This window comes from Ptychodera flava, unplaced genomic scaffold (assembly GCF_041260155.1).
Source record: "Ptychodera flava strain L36383 unplaced genomic scaffold, AS_Pfla_20210202 Scaffold_125__1_contigs__length_171678_pilon, whole genome shotgun sequence".
NCBI lineage: Eukaryota > Metazoa > Hemichordata > Enteropneusta > Ptychoderidae > Ptychodera > Ptychodera flava.
In genome coordinates this window covers 15,919-39,308 of record NW_027248307.1, presented here as the reverse complement: position 1 = coordinate 39,308, position 23,390 = coordinate 15,919, and the positions used below count along the sequence as shown (strand labels likewise).

Here is a 23,390-nt window from a genome sequence, read left to right as displayed (position 1 = left end):
ATATTTATCAACATCCTTTTCTTGGAAAGGGGAACTAACCTGAAATGCTTAGTGATGTCAAACTTGTCTGAAGGGAAGAATTTTCCTGACTGTCCAAGCTCTAAACGTTTATTTCTACCTGCAATCGCTGTTCTTCTAATCGCAATTCTTTTTCTTTCTTTTTCTTCCATTTCTAACTGCATTTGTATTTTTTCCTTTTCTAATGCCTGTCTCTCTTTTTCCATTTGTAATTCTTTCTCTCTCATTTGTAATTCTAGTTTCTTGATCTCCAAATTTGTCTGCATTTCTAATTCTAATTTTCTGAGTTCAGAGGTAGACTCGGGCTCATAATCTTTCAGGGTGGATTCCTCAAATTGGCCTAAATCAACTAGATGTTTGGCAATACGGTACTGTATTTCCCTCTTGCGCATAGATCTTTTGACTTCTACTTTAAGGAAATTTGCCAGTGCTATGAGGTTGTCTTTTCTGAGGGAATTAAATGTGTCCTGATCAAGGTCATCCATAAATTCGTCTGGTTTAAATTCCGCCATGATTAAATTTCGCTGAGTTCACAGTATACAGTAGTTTTGAAAAGGCTGTCAAAATGTTGTCAAACGGCTCAAAATATTCGTATCCCGGACAAGCCCCCAATTTGTTACGTGCAGAGAAAACGAACAAAAGGGTGAACTCAGCAGTTTCCGTTTAAACAAATTTATTACGAAAAAAAACTAATTGCTAAGTTAGGGACAGAGTACAAGCTTTAAAAGTGTACAGACTACTTATCTCAGCTGGACGGCAAAGCTCCAGTCTCAGAGTTGTAACAGTCAGTCGAATGAATGAACAGTCCTTTGGCTTGCAGGCTTGAAGCTGCACAAAGTCCACAGTATAAATCCAGCGTTGACAGTGAAGGTCTTGAAAAGTCTTGAGAATGACTACTGCTGGAGTTTAGTAACACACAAGAGACACGATCCCAAAAGTCTGACTGGAAGCTGTGCACGTCCCTTTTATAAAGGCATATAAGAACAATCTAGAACTTTTATTGACATGCTAATTACTGTTCTAAAATTATCTCCCTTACACAACTAATCAACTTTCCAGAACATTCCAAACATGACTAATTGAATTCAAGGTTGTGAGGTCATCAAGGGCAGTGACCTTGAGAATGTTCTAGACTAATTGAACTCAGGTCATGATGAGTGTGGGGAAATGACCTACATAACAATGTGCCATTCAATATCCAAAGAAAATCAAGGCTATCAATGACACGAAGAAAGTTTGTTTAGAATATAATTTTGTTTTAAACCTACAGTCTCTGATGCAGTGTGGTCGTCTGGCAATCCATCATCACGGCAAATGTAGTGCATGCAATACACAGTCCACACTGTCCAATCATGCGTGCTTGTTTTCCTGTTATAATTCAATTGGGTCAGAATTTTGTAGCAAGGAACATACAAAATCTTGCAGATAAATCAATTTGGATGATCTATGTTGATCTATGCAAATTCCAAGTTTGGTGGACATGTGAAAATTATGTTTTTTGCCTTCATGTACAAGATGGCATGTTTACCAAGCTGGACGCTCACTGCTAAAAACAATAGGTTTTATTACAGTTTCACATTTCAACCCTTTCTTTGCATCTTTCTCAGCAACATTCCCCAAACCTCTCTCCTTGCATCCCTACCACTAAATGCACTGAGGAGCACAGTGTCATATCATTGATGCTATTTTTAGCTGATGTCACTGTGGCATTCGTGGCTTGTCAATGTGCAACTACATGTACATTTGCAAGGCAGATGTAGGCACACATGGAAAGCAAATGACACTATTTAGACAAAGTGGAAATATAGATTTTGGAAAATTCAAGTGGTTACTGTTCAACACATCTATTACACAATCAACAAAGTCATGGTTTTAGTCAGCATGAATATAATTCATCAAAGTCGGCAAGCTTTACAGGTTTGTCTGGCATACACAATCACCCATGGCTTATCCATGAGTGATTGTGTATACCAGACTGCTGAACAACTTATGCAGTCACACTCATAAAAACATAAACATGTTCATTTCCCATGATATCTTAAATTGCGAGAAATACTGCATAATTAAGCCCACTGTCAAGGGTAAGTCAACATGCCTCAACTAGTTTCAAATTAAACATGGCACAATGACGTTCTCATTGTCTGGTAAACTGACTTTGCTGCACTGTCATTCACATAAATTTGTTCTGCAGTAGGATCCAAAAGGTCAATATGACAGCTTAGCAGTGTTTTTTTTTCATGTTGAGAGCCATTACTTTGGCAAAAAGAAAAATAAAGCAATAATTTGTCAGTATTTGTAAAATGCCTGATGAAATCAATAATATAGCAGCACATTATTGCAAATATCAAATAGCACTGCACTACCACTCATTTGTTTCACACTTTCTCTGATCTCCATGTATTTCAAAACACAAATTAACAAGTGGCAACTGCGTCATCTTTGGTGACTTGTCCTTGCTTAATTTGAGATTTTGATGAAATACAGTCACATATTGAGTGAAAACATATAATGCGCAAAAATAGTATTACATGATATCATTATTTTTTTATCACTATTCCAGACAATGTCAGCTTACAGATCCAACCTGAGAGGTCAAGCAGGCAATAAAAAAGAGACTGCTGAACAAGTTGCAAGATCTTTTATTAGGAAAAAATCGATCGATCTGGATGGTTTTGTGTGAAGTAAACAGAAACTAAAGGTTTGTACTGGTGTATTAAGTCCCCTAAATACAGGTTATCCACAGGGTCCGTGGTGTACGTGTTTCTTTCATTGTATCTTGTAATTCACATGGTGAAATCAACCGTGAAAAAGGTAATGTAATAAATTTCACAGTATAACTGACAAGGCAGTACATTATTGTACATCATTCATTGATGAAGGTGATTCTATTGTAGTACGTAAAAATGATAGGGGGGCTTATAAACAGATATACCCAAAAATAGAAACATTTACACTCACTTAAAGCAAATTATGTAAATTATTCAAGCAAGAATTGTTCCATTTCAAACAACACCTACACAATTTTGACTGCCCTGTTAGATAGAATAGTTCAGTCACAAAAATAGAGGTGGATAACATCACTAAACTTGTCTTTAGGTTGTATTTAAAATTTTAACAAAGGTGATAAGGAAAAGGGTCAAACAGTAAATTTTGTTTCAAATGTAATATTCCATTCCTACAGTACACTTGCCCGGATATAATTTATACAACAATAAATTAAATCATTCCAGAAATCAATCAAATAATTCAGGGGAGGGAGAGGGGGTTGAACTTATACATAAGGAGGGTCTTATTGGATGAGTGAGATTCACTTGTACGTGTGGTATTCGAATATGTAAATCATGATATATCACTCTGCTGATAAGTATGACATCATGATCTACAAATCAAATACATCATTACAGATTTATGAATAGACAAAGTAACATAGGGTGTACAGAATGGAACTCTACCTGCAAGCACCCCCATGCAGGAAGAGGATGATTTGTGATGGCAGATGTAAACAGTGGGAAGGGTCAGTCCTTTGGGATGGTGAGGTTCTTTATGCATCTGTTTATTTTCTTCTATTTTATTCGTTAATTGTTTTATCTATTTCAACTGACAGTGGTGTTGACTTGATCAATATTAACCCTGTGAGTGCTGTATTTTTTTCCACCAAAATTTTAGTGCAACATTTTACAAGTTTTGATGAACTTTTCTGTAATTTTCATGATAATTTTGGAGCAAATGAACTCAACATTACATTGGCAACAATTTTATTATCAAAATTTTTGCAAAAATGTAACAAAAATTGACTTGGTAGGTATATTTTATAAGGGTGATAAAAATTGACTTTGGCACTCAAAAGGTTAAAGGCCAGTGAGTAGCCAGTTTGTAGAGCAATTGAAAGAAATGGGGACCGGTAGATAATAAAGAAAGCAGTCAGTTTGAGTCAAAATCTGTATTTGAAATATCACTTATAAAATAAATAAAAAAATATGAAATAAAATAGAATAAATAAATAGTTTCGTGAAGAACCCAACCCCATCCCACTCCGCCCTAGGAACTGACCTGTCTCCTGTGATGTGTCATGTGAACTGGTTTATGCTACAAAGTGAAGGCACTAAACATGCGCTCAGTTTGTTGTAAGTAAACTGGTTTTTATAGCAAAGTGAAGGTTTCAATGATAACACAGCTGGTGTTCTTTAGAAAACTGGTTTACATAGCAAAGTGAAGACATTAACTGGTTGACATTGTGTTAGTGTCTTTGTGTAAACTGGTTTATGCTAACAAAGTGAAGGCACTCAGTTTGTTGTAAGTAAACTGGTTTTCATAGCAAAGTGAATGTTTCAATGATACCACAGCTGGTGTTCTTTAGAAAACTGGTTTACATAGCAAAGTGAAGACATTAACTGGTTGACATTGTGTTAGTGTCTTTGTGTAAACTGGTTTATGCTACAAAGTGAAGGCATAGAATTTGTATGTTTGTGTGCTCAGTTTTGCAAATGGTGTGATGTACAAAGAAGGTTTAAGGCAGCAAGGCATATTAGTTTGACTGTAGCATACCACTATTTTGTACCTCTGCCAGATGATAGGTTAATAAGATCGACCGAAATTCAACCCATGTGTATTCATTGAATCTTAAAGGATTTTTCAAGAATATTATCACTAGGTATATTCCCTCTTATTTCATTAAATGATTTTAGTTGAAAATGAAAATTATAGTGTGATTCTGCAGGTATTTTACAATGCTTAGTGCAGTAGACAGAAATGGCGGTTGGCGGGTCCCTTGAAACTGACCAGGTGAATGTGCAGAGGCTATACAGAAACATGCTAGTTGGGATACCTCGAACCTGCCGGAAAAGTGTTAGCAACGATGCTGGCCCTAACATGTGTTCAGTGCAGCAAATTTCTGTTTTTCTCACTGGCAGATGTATAAGAAGTACCAATATTCATTTAAAAATGTTAAATTCTTATAAAATTTCTTAAGTTAGCAGTCTTTATGAGAAATCCAATTATAAGAAAAACAAAAATCTGACAGAAAATCACTGTCCAAGATTCCTTTCTACATTTAGCCAATCATTTCAGTGTTCAAATCCCTATGGAATGATGAAGTGTCAAGTATTCTACTTGTCAACACAGCCTATGGATGTGTAATGATCGATCATTGCTATTGTTTACAAATAACTTCTTGTCAAGCCTTGAATTCAATTTTCAACAACAACAATGCTGACTATGTAGGCTGTGTTGATAAGCTGAACATTGAGCATTTCACCATGCTTCATGGATTTGAAATTGAAACTGTACTTTGATACAAAGAAAAATAATACTGAAAAAAGTCTCATTTACCTACCATAACTTCTGAGATTAATTCTTAGATTCATAATTTATGAATTGATTAGACATCAGGCATATTTTTGATCTGCAAAGATTTCAATAGTTATGCAGACCAGTATGAACTATATATTGCGCAATACTTCTTAATGTAAACTAGGTCATATGTAGTACAAAGCAACACCATGATAGTAACTTTGTTACAGTAGAGCACTCGAGAAATACTGTTTGCTATTTTCATTTCATTGTAGGAAGAGGTGTCTTTGCTATCATATCGATTAAAGCTGGTTGGGAGAAGTTTGGAAAATTGCTCTTTTTTGGCACTAAGGTTGCATACAGTGATCCAAGAGTGGAAGCCTTTTCCTGCCAGACAGTATCACTTCCGCATCAGCCAAGTCAGTAAAAAGCAGTATTGAGCCAAAACATGACATATTTTCACCCACTTGGCTTGGTCTGTTATAGCATCTTCAGTCTACAAAAATCAAGTTTACAGTATTTATTTTTCAACAGCCTTCAAATGTTCAGTATTATGTTAAAATACACCGTATGGAATATGTTGTGTTATTAATTTTAACCATCTTGAACTGATGGTGAAATATGGACTTGGCAGGAAAAGGGTTATCTCTGTATGGGTATAATTAAGTTTCAGAGGTCAAAGATGAGCCTTACAAACAGTTTCACCACATGAAACAGAGAACCTGCAGAACATACGTGATGACAACATATCTCTCAAGATATGATAATTTTCTTGTATTGACTGCCTCCCTACACTTATTATATACACTGACTGAGACAATATTGGTCCCATCATAAGAGTGGCATAATTTTTGAATTTTTTAGTTATAATTGACTTCTGGAATAGGTAAGCGTCCATCTGTACCGGTATGTGTGTATGTACATGTATGTATGTGTATGTACGTACGTACGTATGTATGTATGTATGTATGTGTGTGTGTATTTATGTATTATGTATGTATGTCAGTGTGTGAGGATGTCTGCTCAATTTAATATTTTGAGGACCAAAATACCTATGGACTTGATATTTTTTAGTGTAGATGCATGATGCGTAAATGGCTGGATTTTTTTCTTTTTATGTATATGTATTCCTGAAAAATATTTAAATTAGATCAAGAAGGGAAATTCCATAATTGGTAAAAAAATCTTCATACCTGCCAGTCAGATAGCTTGGTATACTCAGATTTGTTCAGACTGTGATACAATAGATGAAACTGTATTTCTTAGACAATTTTTTTCATTTTTTGTTACAAAAATCTTATTAAAAAGTCTTCAAAACGTTTCTTCAAACAGCTGTGATATTTGACATTTGCACAGGGAGGACCTCAGCGGGAATGCTGAAATTGTGCTGAAATAGGCAAATTTGTATTTCTTGAGGTAATTTTGGGGCAAATGTTTTGTTTTGTGAAAGTTGTAGCCAGACAGCTTTTATTTTGGTGTATAGGTTACTAGGGATGACAGAATAACACATAGCTTGTGAGCATAAAAATCTCATTTCAGATGACAGAAATGAGATTTTTATGCAACCAAGCTATGTGTTTATGGCCGGACGGATATTCGTATTGATGGAAAAGGTCTGCGTGTAGTCAATCTGGTCCCACTTTTTTCTGTCTGTCTATCTGTCTGTCAGTAGTAAAGGCCTGAAAACTTGAGCAGTTACCTCAGTGATGTGTAGATGGGATGTGCACTATAGCTGTGAGATTGTTCAAATGAAGTTTTCAGTCATTGTGATTATCTCTACAACAATGTAAACTTTTAAGTGAAACGTTTACATAACTATATATTCTATTCAAAGCCTTCCCATATGACACTAAGATCTCGGGTAGAATAAACATTATTGTGAAAAAAATTATGGTGAGAGGAACCCTGGTTGTTCTGTCTAGGAGTACCCATTTTGTTGCCATACTGATAGATGGATGGCAAGTGTGTCGTCACGTTTATTAATTTAACACCATCTAAAATTTAAAACCAACTAAATTTAACACCAATTAACTAATATCTTATCTAAAACAAATACATCAAATGCTTTTAATTTTTATCAGAAACAAAAAGTGCTTACTGTGAACATGGCATATACTTCCACTTAGGTTTGTTGCAATGAGGAACCAATTAGACATTGGTATTTCACAATGATATGTTCAACATATAAAAGCAGTGTAGGTGTTGTTTAATAGTTTCATCCTCATCAATTAATTTAGTGTATGTGTTGCATGTGTCTTTCTGTTTTTAGCTCATAGTTGGTATGTATATAAATACCAAAAAGAGCTTATATGGTGAGTCGGTTGCGTGTGTATATGTCTGTCTGTACAGGTATGTAAGTGAGTATGTATGTGCAGATGTATGCACACGCAAAGGCTCCCGTATGACCTAAGCTACCATCTCAGTACAGGTGTACAGGTAGATACAGGGGTTGAGATGTGATGTTGTTCAAATGAACACGTCAGTGTCAAAAATGTGCAAATGAGGTAAGAAAAATGGGAAATCTGTAAATATGCAGGAGTAGTGGCAGACCAGTGACTGAAACAGGCTACTCCACTGACCTTGAGTCATTTCCTGTTATTGTTTATGAACTGTTACATATTAACAGACCTGCTCAAGCTAAGGGATGGACCATTAGATCTTGGGAGGGGATGGTCACAATTGTAAATTTCTAAAAAAAATTTTCCAAATGACAAAAGCTGTGCTAATTATTTTTCAGATTATATGTTTTTTTTTGTTTAACGCTGTCTGAGGATACAATGTACATCCATATCACTAGCGCAAATAAGATTGCATGGCCTAGTGATTAATATTGCTGATAGATTTCTCGAAATGTTGCAGATCATCTTTTGACAAGCTTAGAAGCTGTTTACAAAAAATGTTTTGAAATTTTAATATTCATGTTTTTAGGACAATTTTTGCCTTATTTTGATCAAAACATCTATTCTCTGAAGCAGCATGTCCAACTTTTGTCATTCTTGTTTTTCTGGTTTAAATACTTCTTGTTGTTTTTCTGGTTGTACTATGCAGAAATCATTGTCATAACATCAACGTAGCATTTTCCTGCACTAAACAGATAGAAACAATATTTATTGGTGAGCCATTAACCAGACATGTCTCAACTGATTTCTTTCAAAATTGGTCCAAGGACATAGACATATGCCATACATATGCACATGGATTTATTTTATAATACAATCCAGTCACACTTATTAATTGATGCCTTGACATGAAAACAATCACAGGATTCGCAGTACACTGCTACCACTTATGCACTGCAGATCTTATTTCCCTGCCCTATTAAGGCAGATATCCCAATAATGAGTGGAGACTATGAAATGTCTCTGTTCAATACTTTTACTTGCCAGTCTGGATGATGAATGTAATATTTACATTTATCATTCTCCATCTTGTACCCATTGTTCTCTCTTGTTTCATGTGACCTCATCTTTCTTTGATTACAAACTGTCCAATTAACAAGTATTATTGTTTGAAACTGTCTGATTGAGTAGTAAAATATACACTTTTTTGTGGTTGGACATTGACCTTGCTCCTGGATCTGTTCTATTCAACTGTTCTCCCATTCAAACTGGAAAGAAAAAGTGTATGTAACTTTCACTGGAGTACAAACTGGGTACCTGAGATTAAGAAAGCTTCTCTCTGATTGTTAGACCACAAGGGTATTTCTGCCAAACTCTCATCAGAGATTAATTTAGAATATGACAAGCTACAAAATGCAGAAGTGATGTCATATGCAGAGCAGTGATTTTAGTCATCCGGGAGGACTTATAGATTAGGTCATGTCTGTCCGTCTGTCTGTGCGTCCGTGCGTGCATCCGTTCACGCAGATAATGCCCTGGTCAATTTCTTTCAAACTTTGCACAAGGATAGTACCCTACCCCATACAGATGCACGTTGTTTTGTTTCACAATGCGATCAAATTTGGCCGTCTTAGAGGACTTTTTAGTTAACACCTCTATAGACTCCCATATATAAGGCAGTTCTCTATAGACTTCCATGTATAAGGCAGTTCTCCATAGACTCTCATGTATAAGTCAGTTCTCCATAGACTCCCATGTATGAGGCCAAGAAAAATAAAAATTTAGTTTCTCATCGTATTCATATTGCAAAAAGGATGCAGTGACACAGTTTTTAGTCCCCAAGGATGAAGTCCAGGGGGCTTATAGATTGGGTCATGTCTGTCCGTTCGTCCATCCGTTCACGCGGACATTTTAGACATTTTGACAATATGTCACAGACCTCTATGACCTTTGACCTCAAATATACATATTTGTCCATAACTCAGTAACCACAAGTGCTACACCCTTCATATATGGTATGATGGGACACCTTATGACGCCACATATTGTACCTCATTAATTATGCACATATCTAATTTTGAGCAAGCCCATAGAGCTAGAGGTCTGGTTTTTGGTATATAGGGATAACTTAGCAATACAATTTTTCGACAAGATATCCCATGATCTCGATGACCTTTGACCTCAAATATACATATTTGTCCATAACTCAGTAACCACAAGTGCTACACCCTTCATATTCGGTATGATGGGAGAACCTATGACGCCACATACTGTACCTGATTTATTATGTGCATACCTAATTTTGAGCAAGCCAATAGAGCTGTATGTCTGAGTTTTGGTATATAGGGATAACTATAGTATAGAATTTTTTTACAAAATGTCGTGTGACCTCCATGACCTTTTACCTAAAATATACGTTTATGTCAAGAAATAAGTGACTACAAGTGCTATGTCCTCTATATTTAGTAGGATGGCAGACCTTATGACAACACACCCTTTACCTCATTCATTATGCACATATCTAATTCTGGGCAAGGGAATCGAGCTAGAGGTTTGGTTTTTGGCATATAGGGATTAATTCACAATACAATTTTTTTTCAAAATGTCGTGTGACCTCAATGACCTTTGACCTTGATTATAAATATATATGCCTAACTCAGTAACCACAAGTTCTATACCCTTCAAGTTTGATAGGATATTAGACCTTAAGATGTCACATCTTGTACCTCATTTATTATGCACATAATTATGTATTTCTTGGCTGGCCAATACAGCTATAGGTCTGATCGTTTTTAGCTCATATTTGGTTTTATATATAAATACCAAAAAGAGCTTATATGATGAGTCTAAGTGGCGTCTGTGTCTGTATATTTGTGGGTATGTGCGGATGTATGTCCGTCACACACAAAGGCTCCCATACCGCCAAAGCTACTGTCTCAGTATTTGGTGTACAGTAGATGTAGGGTTGAGATGTGAATTTGTTCAAATGAACACATCAGTGTCAAAATGTGCAAATGAGGTAAGAAAAAGCGAAATTCTGAAACAGGCTTGAAACAGGCTTACTCCCCTGACTTGAGTCACTTCCTGTCATTGTTTATGAACTGTTACATATTAACAGACCTGCTCAAACCATAGACATTAGAGGGAGGAAGACCGTCAGTAGAGGGGAGGAAGACCGTCTATGGTCAAACTAAGGGGGGCTAGCTGCCTTTCTGCTATGCACGTTGCTAAAGTTCTCCAGTACCTAAAGTTTCAGACCTTAATTACTTTTGCCATTCTTGTTTTTCTGGTTTAAATATTTCTTGTTGTTTTTCTGGTTGTACTGTGCAGAAATCATTGTCATAACATCAACGTAGAATTTTCCTACACTGAACAGATAGAAACAACATTTATTGTTGATCTTTGGTACCCATACTGGTATGTACCAACCCTTACGAAAAAATATGGCTTCTGGCACATAGTTGTGCATGCTAACCCACAATAGTTTGTGGATACCAAGCTGCAACTGTTTGTGGCTTATAAGCAGGTTATTCATATTTTATCATGCAAAGATCTGTTCTGGCACAGTTTTGCGGCATACAGGCCGCTGTGATTGCAGACGATATGCCGCAAAAAAATGGGACGGGGCTTTTAGCGGCATATAAGCCGCTGTGATTGCAGACAATATGCCACAAAAAATGGTGGGGTAAAAGGTTTCATGGTAAAATGCTGCTATGCATGCTTCCTGCGCTACCCCCCCTCCCCAACCATACCTGCATTTGTACCTACCTGTTTTATACTAGCCAGGAGATTACCATACACTTCACATCTTCATTTGTTTTAAGGGACAGTAGCTGTAACTTATGATGTTGCTCTTTTAACTTTTGTGCGTTGAGGTAACTTTTCACTTTACTCACTTGGCAAAATAGGCAAAAATCAAGACACATAACAGTATAAAAATACTGCATAAAAATTAAGTTACAGCTACTGCCTTTTAAACCGCCTACTCACATATGCAAACAAAAAAAAACACTTACCACATATCTTCACGATAATACCCCATTGTTTATTTTGATATGTAAAACAATGATGTTGGTACACTAGGCTGGACCACTAAGAATTAAAATAAAATCAAAATTCAATAATCTAATGAGGTCATGTGAAAAACATAACAGAACACGTCTAAAAGTCTGCATTTGATTTTTAGCTCCCATTAGCCATATGTATATATGGCAATGGAAGCTATTCTTATAGGCTAGGGAAATGTCTGTATGTATGTATGTCTGTATGTCTGTATGTCTGTATGTCTGTACGTCTGTATGTCTGTATGTCTGTATGTCTGTCCGTCAACATCAAAAACTCCAAAACCGCTGCACATTTCATCTTGATATTTGGTGTGTACATGGATGATGGGCTGTAGATGAGATTTTTCAAATGAAGTTGTCATTGCCAAAAATATGCAAATTAAGTGAAAAAATGTAAAAACAGTCAAAATTGAAAAAACTCAATAACCACTGAGCAGATTACATGAAAAATTAGCATGTAAGTACTTTGGGCTGACATGAAATGATTGTGCACATCTTGGGTCAGTATCTTGGACTTGCTATTTTTCATGAATTTTTTTGTAATTTTCTCCCATTTTTGGTCAAAAAATCTCCTGCTCTGAAACCACAAGTCCGATTGATTTGAAACTTGGTATGGAAGTGCATAGGAGTGACCTTTCCAAATTTGGGCAAATCGTGGTGAAATTTGCATATTTATAGTTTACACGTCCATAGACTCCCATGTACATGTATAAGGCAGATCTCCATAGACTCCAATGTATAAGGCCACAAAAAATAAAAATTTAGTTTCTCATTCATATTGCAAAAAGGATGCAGTGACAGCATTTTTAGTCCCCAGTGAGCTTATAGATTGGGTCATGTCCGTCTGTTCGTCCATCCGTGAGTCCATCCGTTCACGCAGATATCTCGGATATTTTGACAAAATGTCATGTGACCTTGATGACCTTTGATCTCAAATACATATTTGTCCATAACTCAGTAACCAGAAGTGCTACACCCTTCATATATGGTATGATGGGACACCTTATGACGCCACATATTGTACCTCATTAATTATGCACATATCTAATTTTGAGCGAGCCAATAGAGCTAGAGGTCTGATTTTTGGTATATAGGGATAACTTAGCAATACAATTTTTTTGACAAAATGTCACGTGACCTCGGTGACCTTTGACCTCAAATATACATATTTGTCCATAACTCAGTAACCACAAGTGCTACAGCCTTCATGTATGGTATGATGGGACACCTTATGACGCCACATATTGTACCTCATTAATTATGCACATATCTAATTTTGAGGGAGCCAATAGAGCTAGAGGTCTGATTTTTGGTATATAGGGATAACTTAGCAAAACAATTTTTTTGACAAAATGTCACGTGACCTCGGTGACCTTTGACCTCAAATATACATATTTGTCCATAACTCAGTAACCACAAGTGCTACAGCCTTCATGTATGGTATGATTGGACACCTTATGACGCCACATATTGTACCTCATTAATTATGCACATATCTAATTTTGAGCGAGCCAATAGAGCTAGAGGTCTGATTTTTGGTATATAGGGATAACTTAGCAAAACAATTTTTTTGACAAAATGTCACGTGATCTCGGTGACCTTTGACCTCAAATATACATATTTGTCCATAACTCAGTAACCACAAGTGCTACAGCCTTCATGTATGGTATGATGGGACACCTTATGACGCCACATACTGTACCTCAATAATTATGCGCATATCTCATTCTGAGCGAGCCAATAGAGCTGGATGTCTGATTTTTGGTATATAGGGATAACTATAGGAGAGAAATTTTTTGACCAAATGTCATGTGACCTCGATGACCTTTTACCTAAAATATATGTTTATGTCAATAAATAAGTAACCACAAGTGCTATGTCCTTTGTATTTAGTAGGATGGGAGACCTTATGACAACACATGCTTTACCTCATTAATTATGTACACATCTAATTCTGGGCAAGCGAATAGAGCTAGAGGTCTGATTTTTGGGCATATAGGGATAATTAGCAATATAATTTTTTTTTTCAAAATGTCATGTGACCTCGATGACCTTTGACCTTGATTATACATATATATGCATATTTCAGTAACCACAAGTTCTATACCCTCCAATTTTGATAGGATATTAGACCTTAAGATGTCACATCTTGTACCTCATTTATAATGCGCATATGATGGTGCCTGGAGTTGTCACTGATAAAAATACGTCTAAATTATTATTGTATTTTGTTTTTATGTCAAATATTATTTAAAAAGCGATTTTTTAACAAACAAATTCGTGTGTAATAAGTGATATCGAAACAAAAACGAAAAACTCTCGCAAATAAGTCAAAATAAATTTGAAAAAAATAATTTTTTGTTTCTTGAAAAGGAACAAAATCAAACATTAGACATTGAAAACAAAAATTGTTTGTTTTATGATTTTATTTTGATTAAAAAAGCAGGAACATTTCATTTGAAACATTTTTTAAGACACAAAAAAATAAAATCATAATTGAAATGAAAATATGATAAAGTGAAATTAAAATGAAAAACATTTCACGTGAAATAAAGAAATTAAATGTTAAATAAAAAAATTAAAGTAAAATTGAAAATAAAAATTTAAAGTAAAATGAAAATAAAAGTAAATTCAAAGTAAAAAGAAAAACGAAAAATTCAAAGTAAAATGAAAACGAAATGAAATGTATTTCAGCTATGGCCGACAGTTGTCATAGTAGACCAGCATCCTTTTCGGTTCCCATAGAGTTACATGCAGTCTAATGACAATCCTCGGCCGTCGTGTCACAAGCAAAAATTTTCAAAAAGAAAAAAATCAGAATTTGGCGATGGCCGAGGATTGTCATAGTATACCAGCATGCTTTTCGGGAAGGAGAACCACAATGGCGGCGATACGAACGCTTCCCTCGCATATAGGGAGAAAAGTGGGCTTTGCGTGAGTTTACAAGCGCAGCTTAGCATATCATGTACCTAGACGAGGTCAGTGTGCTCGAAAACGCAGACCAAAGCAAGTTCTGGATTCCAAATCGACTGTTTTCGGTGGAGAAATCGCGCGCCGCAAGTCCGCGGCGCTAGCTGTGGTGGGAGGCCGGTAACAGTACTATCAAACACACAGTCCTACGCTGTTATACTGACAGGCCGATACATCCACAACAAGTGGACATAAAGTTCGCTGAGGCCGAAGCTCTTGTCAGTAATTTCGCATTCTGGACTCAGTGTGACTGACACGAGTGCTAAAAGAAATAAATAAGCAAATTAAATCATAAAAGTGACGACGCTATTAGTATAGCGTGAAAACTGCAGGGTTAGCCTAAGCTTACTAATTACGGAGCTCTCACTCTAGTCTATGGTTGGGCTTGATTTACATGTACTCGGCCGAACATGGAGGTCGGTCGGAACAACTACAAGCTAGCTGTGTAGTCTGCTTGCCCGAGCACAGGGCATCGCGAGCAATATTCGTTTATTAGTTATGAATATGATCAATAAATATCATGTATTAAACTTGTTTTCATTATACAAGCCTTAGACCTACCTGTGGCTAGTTTGTGCGTATTACTAGTACTTTACCCTAGCTATCTGTGTATGTATAGTATTTCAAAGAAAACAGTTTATATCTGTCAATTGCCCTCCCTAATCCCCGTCGTTAATTTGTTCTGCTGATCACCGACTACTACCTTATGAGTTATTTGGTCAGGGGGATAAGCCCCCCCCCCCCACCCCACGTCGGTGTTTGGCAGAACAAATTAATGACGGGGATAAAGGAGGGCAATTAACAGATATAGACTGTTTTCTTTGAAACACTATACACAGATAGCTAGGGTAAAGTAATAGACACACACTAGCCACAGGTAAGGTTTGTATAATGAAAAAAGTTTAATATATGATATTTATTTATCATATTCATAACTTCTAGACGAATATTACTTGCAATACGCCCGAGGTAGAGTGTCAACACAGTCTCAGCAGCTGGCTCGAGCGCCCCATTTGCGTATCACACTATAAACGGAGCCACTGTGGCAAGGGTGCGGGAAAAAGACTTTCCCGACGACCGAGAGTCAATGGCCCGAGAGCTAGTGTCGAAGGCACATCACAGGGGACCAAGAGATCTGGTTGTTGTTGTTTGCATTGTTGTTTATGTTTATTAGTCTTGTTGTTGTTGACCAATAAAATTCAACGAACATAATTGTTATGTTGTTTCAAACGTAATGTAGATGTCATAAGAAACATTACAAGGACACTATCATTATTTGACTCATTGCAACTCCCGCCGCAATGCTGTTGAAACAACAACAACAACAACACAGTTATATCCATTGAATTTTATTGGTCAACAACAACAACATACAACAACAACAACACGACTAATCAACATCAACAACAATACAAACAACAACAACAATCGTGTAACACGATTGAAACTAATTTGGATAATTGGATTTTCATGTTTTTAAAATTTCTCAAAAGCGTTATTTTATTTTTTTATTTTATTTTATTTACACTTTTACTGAGCGGCCGAGTTACTGAAATAGTAATTTTCATCGGGGCTCATAAAAAGAGAGAAAAGGGAGAAAAGTGGGCTTTGGGTTAGGTGCTCTTTGGCTGATTGTTGCAATATTACAAATTACTCATAAAAACAAGTGTGTGACTCATAAAGGAAAGCAGATGAGTTTACATTTGCAAATCAAACAGGCATTACTTCACCATCCAATTATCCAAATTAGTTACAAACGTGTTATGAGCAGATACAGTGAAGAACAAGGGTGATAAATCGCAAGGGTGATAAACAGGCGAGACTCGCGTCTTCGACACTCGCCCTCAGGCCATTACTAGCTCTCGGCCGGCCGGGGCTCTCGGTCGTCGGGAAAGTCTTATTCCGGACCCTTGCCACAGTGGCTACATTTATAGTTATATACAAATGGGCACTCAGGCCAGTTGTGGAGACTTCACTCTGCATCGGGCCTGCAGACTTCAAAGCAGGCTGAAGTCGCCCCGAGTAAATCAAGCTCGTCCATAGATTGGCGCTCCGTAGTCAGTATAATCCTGCAGGTTCATGCTATGCTAATATCTTGTCACTTTTATGATTTTTTTTGCTCATTTATTTCTTTTAGCACTTTTGTCAGTCACACTGGGTCCAGAATGCGAAATTACTGACAAGAGCTTCGGCCTCAGCGAACTTTATGTACACTTGTTGTGGATATATCGGCCTGTCAGTATAACAGCGTAGGACTGTGTGTTAGTACTGTTACCGGTCTCCCACCACAGCTAGCGCCGCGGACTTGCGGCGCGCGATTTCTCCACCGAAAACAGTCGATTTGGAATCCAGAACTTGCTTTGGTCTGCGTTTTCGAGCACGCTGACCTCGTCTAGGTACATGATATGCTAAGCTGCGCTTGTAAACTCACCCAAAGCCCACTTTTCTCCCTATATGCGAGGGAAGCGTTGGTATCGCCGCCATTGTGGTTCTCCTTCCCGAAAAGCATGCTGGTATACTATGACAATCCTCGGCCATCGCCAAATTCTGATTTTTTTCTTTTTGAAAATTTTTGCTTGTGACACGACGGCCGAGGATTGTCATTAGACTGCATGTAACTCTATGGGAACCGAAAAGGATGCTGGTCTACTATGACAACTGTCGGCCATAGGTGAAATACATTTCATTTCGTTTTCATTTTACTTTGAATTTACTTTTATTTTCATTTTACTTTGAATTTTTATTTTCAATTTTACTTTAATTTTTTTTTATTTAACATTTAATTTCTTTATTTCGCGTGAAATGTTTTTCATTTTAATATCATATTTTCATTTCAATTATGATTTTATTTTTTTTGTTTCTTAAAAAATGTTTCAAATGAAATGTTCCTGCTTTTTTAATCAAAATAAAATCATAAAACAAACAATTTTTGTTTTCAATGTCTAATGTTTGATTTTGTTCCTTTTCAAGAAACAAAAAATTATTTTTTTAAAATTATTTTGACTTATTTGCGAGAGTTTTTCGTTTATATCACTTATTACGCACGAATTTGTTTGTTAAAAATCGCTTTTTAAATAATATTTGACATAAAAACAAATACAATAATAATTTAGACGTATTTTTATCAGTGACAACTCCAGGCCACCATACATATGTATTTCTTGGCTGGCCAATACTGCTAGAGGTCTGATCTTTTTTCCCGATTAGAACCATAACTTAGACATGCCTCATGTGTTTCAAATTGGGAACAACGACATAGACCTATGTGCCCATAGATCTCAACATATACACTCCAGTGATACTTCTTAATGACCACATTTTCCTGCCCCATCAAGACTAATACTCCTATTACAAGTGGGGACTATGTCATTGTAAATGACTTGTTGAGTTAATGGTTGTATCACAGTATTCGATATATCTAATTCTGTATTTTTTCCATTTTATATTCTGATAATTACATTAAACATATTTCACTGTCTCCAATACATTTCATTTAAGTATTTTCACTTCATGCACTTTATCCCTTTCACACATGTTCAAATATCTGACCAGAGAACAAACACTAAATAGTCCAGGATGGGAGCTACAGTGTCATTGACGCTATTTTTCACATTATCCAAAGTTGTTTTCGATGCCATCCTAATGTTTACGATCTTGTTCTGAAACTTCAGATTGAATGTTCCTGTTGATCCATTGGTCTGTTCAGCTTCATGGCCTTTGCCCATACACTGAGAATAAAAATGATAAATAACAGACAAGGATATTATTACATGTGCAAAGTGAAATTGCTTGTATTTTGTCGACTACCCTTATATATATATTAATACAAAAATTCACGGAAAGAGCATTCATGTGCTTGAAAGAAATTATAATAATTAATATTAAATAATTTACCCAATGATACAAACTCATGACATATCTATACATTATGTTATTGTGATTACCAAAGCATTGCTTTTCAGCCTCATTTTCACTATTTACTTGTGACACACCACTCAAAACTACAACTATTGACCAGCGGTGATTGAGTTTCAGCACATCTCAAACAGAAGAAATGTAAATGGAAAACTGTCTCATAAATTGTTTTAAAACAAAAGTATCCCTTTATAATAGCGCAGTGCACGGTTACAGGTTTGTTACTAAATATACCGTAGCTGTACGCGCGCAATATCGACACGCAGCTTGAAATGCGGACAAATTTTATCAATGTTGCATACATTGCTGTTTTGCAGCTTGTACTCTGAGTCGTGGATATGCCTATTGGTATTCATTGTTACACTAGCAGTTAGCCCACTAAGTTGTATTTTGTCGTTCTTGCATTCGTAATTTTCAAAAGCGTAATCTAAAAATGCGGCCGATGCTGTGTGTTGGCCGCTACACAGCTAACACACAGCATCGTACGCAAGGCTAGCGAGAGTTGCCGACATCGACGGTTATTTACGAGAAGTGAATAAAAGACTGGCATTTTTGGAAGCGATCGAGTAGCTGAGGTAGGCAGGGATACGACTTGGGCCCAAGAACGCTGAATTTCGGCAGTAATTTGGCTTTTTACATCAAGTCCCAAAATGGATTTGAAGTCACCGACCCTACCTACGCTACGGGTCTTTGCAGGGCTGTGGTGAGCGGGGCGATTAACTGTAGCGGAACACACAGCATCGTACGCGTAGGGCTACCAACCTCCATGATTAACTACCGGTATATTATTTTTGCCAATACCGTACGTTCATTTGGCATACTTGAACAGGGTTTGCCGAGAACAACATCAATATAGCACGACCAAAGACAGTCCAAACTGCGAAAATTATAGAGATAACTCGTGGTATTGAAAATTACTTACCGAATTTTTAAACGATCTGTAGCTCTTCGATCAAACTATGGGTGTGTCCGTGACCGTTGTTCTTCGGGACGATATCTCGGTCTCAGAATCGGTCATCCAAGGGCCATCAACGCATCGCAAACGCTGTTTGTTGGTTTTAAATTTATAGCTAACCTTTAAGTACCCTGAATGATAATGTCCTACGGTAATTTTACGCTAAACTGTACAAAAATCAGAGCGAAAAAACGGCGACGATATACTCCTCGCTCAAACGTCCTAACGGCCTACCAGTGCATATCAGATTTAATTTGCCGCTCAGGATTTGACCCATGACCTTTTGGCAATCTGACCAATCATAAAGAAATGTTCACATGATCTACAACAATCTGACCAATCATAAAGAAGTCTTCACATGATATATGACATCATCAGGCGTGATTCTAGAGTTCCGGGTTCAAAGTCTGTTCTGACCCACGCATTGTTTCAGCAAGCAGCTTGATCCAAATCTCGCGAGCTTGCGTTTGAAAACCAAAACGACACAAATACATGGGAATAACCTTTCTAGATCAACACAAAACTCTACAAAAACGGCTCCGACATAGCAGTCTCGTGACTTACAAACTTTGCCCGACGATGACTTTCATCGCGCACGTCCGTATTTTGAAGCCCAGCGTGATCACTATGAAACTATGCGTACATTATTGTACGCTGGGAAAGCTTTACCGTACGTACCTCCATGCCGTACGTACGCTTTCAAGACCTACTCCGTACTTGCAGTTCATTTAAACCCGCGTGTGAAAGGGCGTAAGAAAACACAAAAGAACAAGATATACGTTATTTTTGAGTTGCAGTTCTTTGAAAGACTAGTCTTTTCAAGGGAGATATGCACGTGTAAAGTTCATTATACGTCGATATTTAGCCCTGCGTACGATGCTGTGTGTTCCGATCCGCTACAGCCATCGCCCCGCTCACCACAATTAGCTGTAGCGGAACACACAGCATCGTACGCAGGGCTAACGTCGATATATGGTTCGCCAGAGTTAATATTTTGCAAAGCCTTTTTTCTGTAGAAACAGTTACGCTGTCAGTGAGAACCAATCATTTGCAAAACGTACATAAAAAGTCAGTGATTGATTTATTGCACCGATCAAAGTCAAATGGTAGTTTTTCACACAATTTGTTGAAAATCAAAGGTTTCCTGCTGTGCCAGCTGTAGTGTCACTGTCAATGGATATCTCATCTAAGATCAAGTGGAGTGTCAACTCAATGTTGTGGCTTATAGTGAGCAATATCTTGCTCAAACTGTGTTTATTTAAATATTTTAGCATATCTGCCACAAAAGATTTGACTGATTGTCTTTGTGTGCCTGTTAAGTGCCTCTAGTGGCACATATCGGCACATAATGAAAAATAAGTTCTGGCAGCCTTTTTTGTGTGTAGCTTATAAGCCGCAAGACAGTGGGACATATGCCACAAAAAAATTTTTCGTAAGGAATTCTGATCAAATTTGAGCGACACCGTATAATTGCGGTATTTTTCCTGATTTAGAACCATAACTTAAACATGCCTCAAAATTGTTTCAAATTGGGAACAACGACATAGACCTATGTGCCCATAGATCTCAACATATACACTCCAGTGATACTTCTTAATGACTACATTTCCCTCCCCCATCAAGACTAATACTCCTATTTCAAGTGGGGACTATGTCATTGTCAATGACTTGTTCAATGAACAGTTTTCAGTAAACTCCTCAGCCCTGCAGACCTCAGAGTTTTGCCACAAACTGTGCAATTAAATTCTGCAAACTTCTGCTATGAATTTGCTTACGATATATTATAATGAATTAAGCAAAATGTTTTGCTCACAACAAATTGAAATTAAGGTCACTGCTATGTGTATTACGTCACTTCCCGATTGAGCAGCTTGTAATGTTTATCTTTAGTAAAACTTTACCTCCATAAAGTTTATAACTAAGTAATGGTTGACATACGATATAATGTATTAACTTTTGTTCCATTTGAATCTACAGATCATACAAATGTTTCTTCAAAGAAAGAAAGAGTATCGGCCTCAGAGGGAACATGTGGGTTTGACATTGAAGATAATGAACCTGAAGAAAAATGTGAAATGTAAGTTTGCTTTTGTAACAAATCACTTACATCTTACAGGCTAAAGTATATCAAATTAGCAATATTTGGCCATTACCCTGGATGTGAAATAATAAAAATATGTGATGTATATTTGTGAGTTTTACCATGCTTCAAAATTTTTATTGTGGTACTGTCATTAATCAGAGCTACATGTAAACAAAATGATAAGTATTGCCGAATTGATGTGTCTTGCAAGTGCAATCCATTTCATGGTCAATACTCTTATTTATTTCTGAATAAATTACTTTCCATTGTGTGTTTAGACCACAGAAGACAAGGCAGCAGAACAGAAAGATGCTATTTCCTTATTCCGTGGTCTATTGGAAGGTATATGCAGTGTGTTGCATGGTAAGTACAGATAATTCAGTTGCTCCTTAGGCTGGATGCCATATTCGGCAATTAATGCATAATTTTGTACAATTTTTATGAGTTTTCTTCCACTTTCAATAAATGGCTGATAACTCTAGAAAATATGCCACCAATTCAAAAGTTAAGGGAAACTTACCTGGAAGTTGAAGTTTTACTAGAATTCTGCTAAGCTGCTGTCGTACCTGAGGTGTCACTCGAGATTGCAAGATATTACCCAGCATTGAGTTCTCATCGGCTGTTTAATACATTGTGTATCAAATTTATGGGTGGGTGATCATGAGATATCGAATATTACCCACAATGCAGCAATGCAGGGGAGCATAGAATTGGGTTGATATATGAGTGACACCATAGCTACGACAGCAGCTTAGCAGAATTCTAGTCAAACTTCAACTTCCAGGTAAGTTTCAAATTCTGATTCACTGCTATCTCAGCAAGTGTCACTCGAAATGTTTAGAGTGTATCCATGAACTAATGATTGGAAAATTCACCCACTTTTGTGTATATATATAAAAGAACACAGAACATTAATCTCTCAAGGTTTAGTATGAGTTATGTACTGGTATAGTTAATAACAAAGTCTCCTGTCTGGAGGGTAAGCAGATAGTCTTGATGGTTTGATTTGTCTATAAGGAGTGACTGTTTCACCAGGTCTCCTATTTTTATGACATTCCCCTTCTTTGTTTTGACAGTGTTCCTGATATCTATCAAGTATGTAGTCTGAGCTTGTTGAGCTGACAGTAGTGCAATAAGAGTTACTAGTTTTAATGTCATTTTTTTAAAGGGAGAGTTTCTTAACAGACACCAATATTGTAGCAGTCTTAAGTGCAATGGAGACATCCCACATACTGTAATTTTATTTATGTGTTGTTTTGTTGAACATTCCTTTCATAAATTGAGTAACTAAAGGGTGACTTCCAAATGTTAGGCTACTATCTGACAATGTAATGAATGATGACAGTGCTGACCATCACTATTGATTTCACTGAACCAAGCCAGCTGACTTACATGTATATAGTATTGCCAAAGCTGTTGCTACAGGTTTTGTATGGATATTAATTTCCCTCTCACTGCTTAAGTTTCTCAATCATTCCAGGTTCGAGTTATATCACCCTTTAGTCCCTGGTCTACAAGACTGGAGGATGACCTCTGTAACTGGTTCTCATAGCCCTTTGCTTCTAAGGGATATTGCCTGATAAGAGGCATGCTAGCAGTTTTAGTTTTCTTTGACAGTGGTGGTGTTTCACTGATATGTTCAGGGGTAGTGTCAGTAGTGAGTTTCCTTTTGGCAAGAGGACTGGGTATGCATGCAATCAGGCATTTTGTCAAGGTGGCAAACCATGGTTGGGTTGCCCAGAATGGCACTATCAGGA

The 23,390-nt window shown here is 36.9% G+C and overlaps 2 long non-coding RNA genes across 2 annotated transcripts in view; one reads left to right on the top strand and one right to left on the bottom strand.

Annotated features, from left to right (window-relative positions):
* LOC139126704 (uncharacterized) overlaps positions 1-21,620 on the top strand; it is a 32,424-nt gene extending 10,804 nt beyond the window's left edge. Inside the window, exons 2-3 of the long non-coding RNA XR_011550703.1 lie at positions 2,579-2,716; positions 21,528-21,620. This is a non-coding gene — a long non-coding RNA (uncharacterized lncRNA). The remainder of the gene's footprint in view (positions 1-2,578; positions 2,717-21,527) is intronic.
* Positions 11,671-20,193, bottom strand: LOC139126702 (uncharacterized). Its single transcript, XR_011550702.1, has 2 exons — positions 19,681-20,193; positions 11,671-11,738 (listed from the first exon to the last, which is right to left on the bottom strand). It is a non-coding gene; the product is annotated as an uncharacterized lncRNA (long non-coding RNA).
* Positions 21,621-23,390: the final 1,770 nt, after the last annotated feature.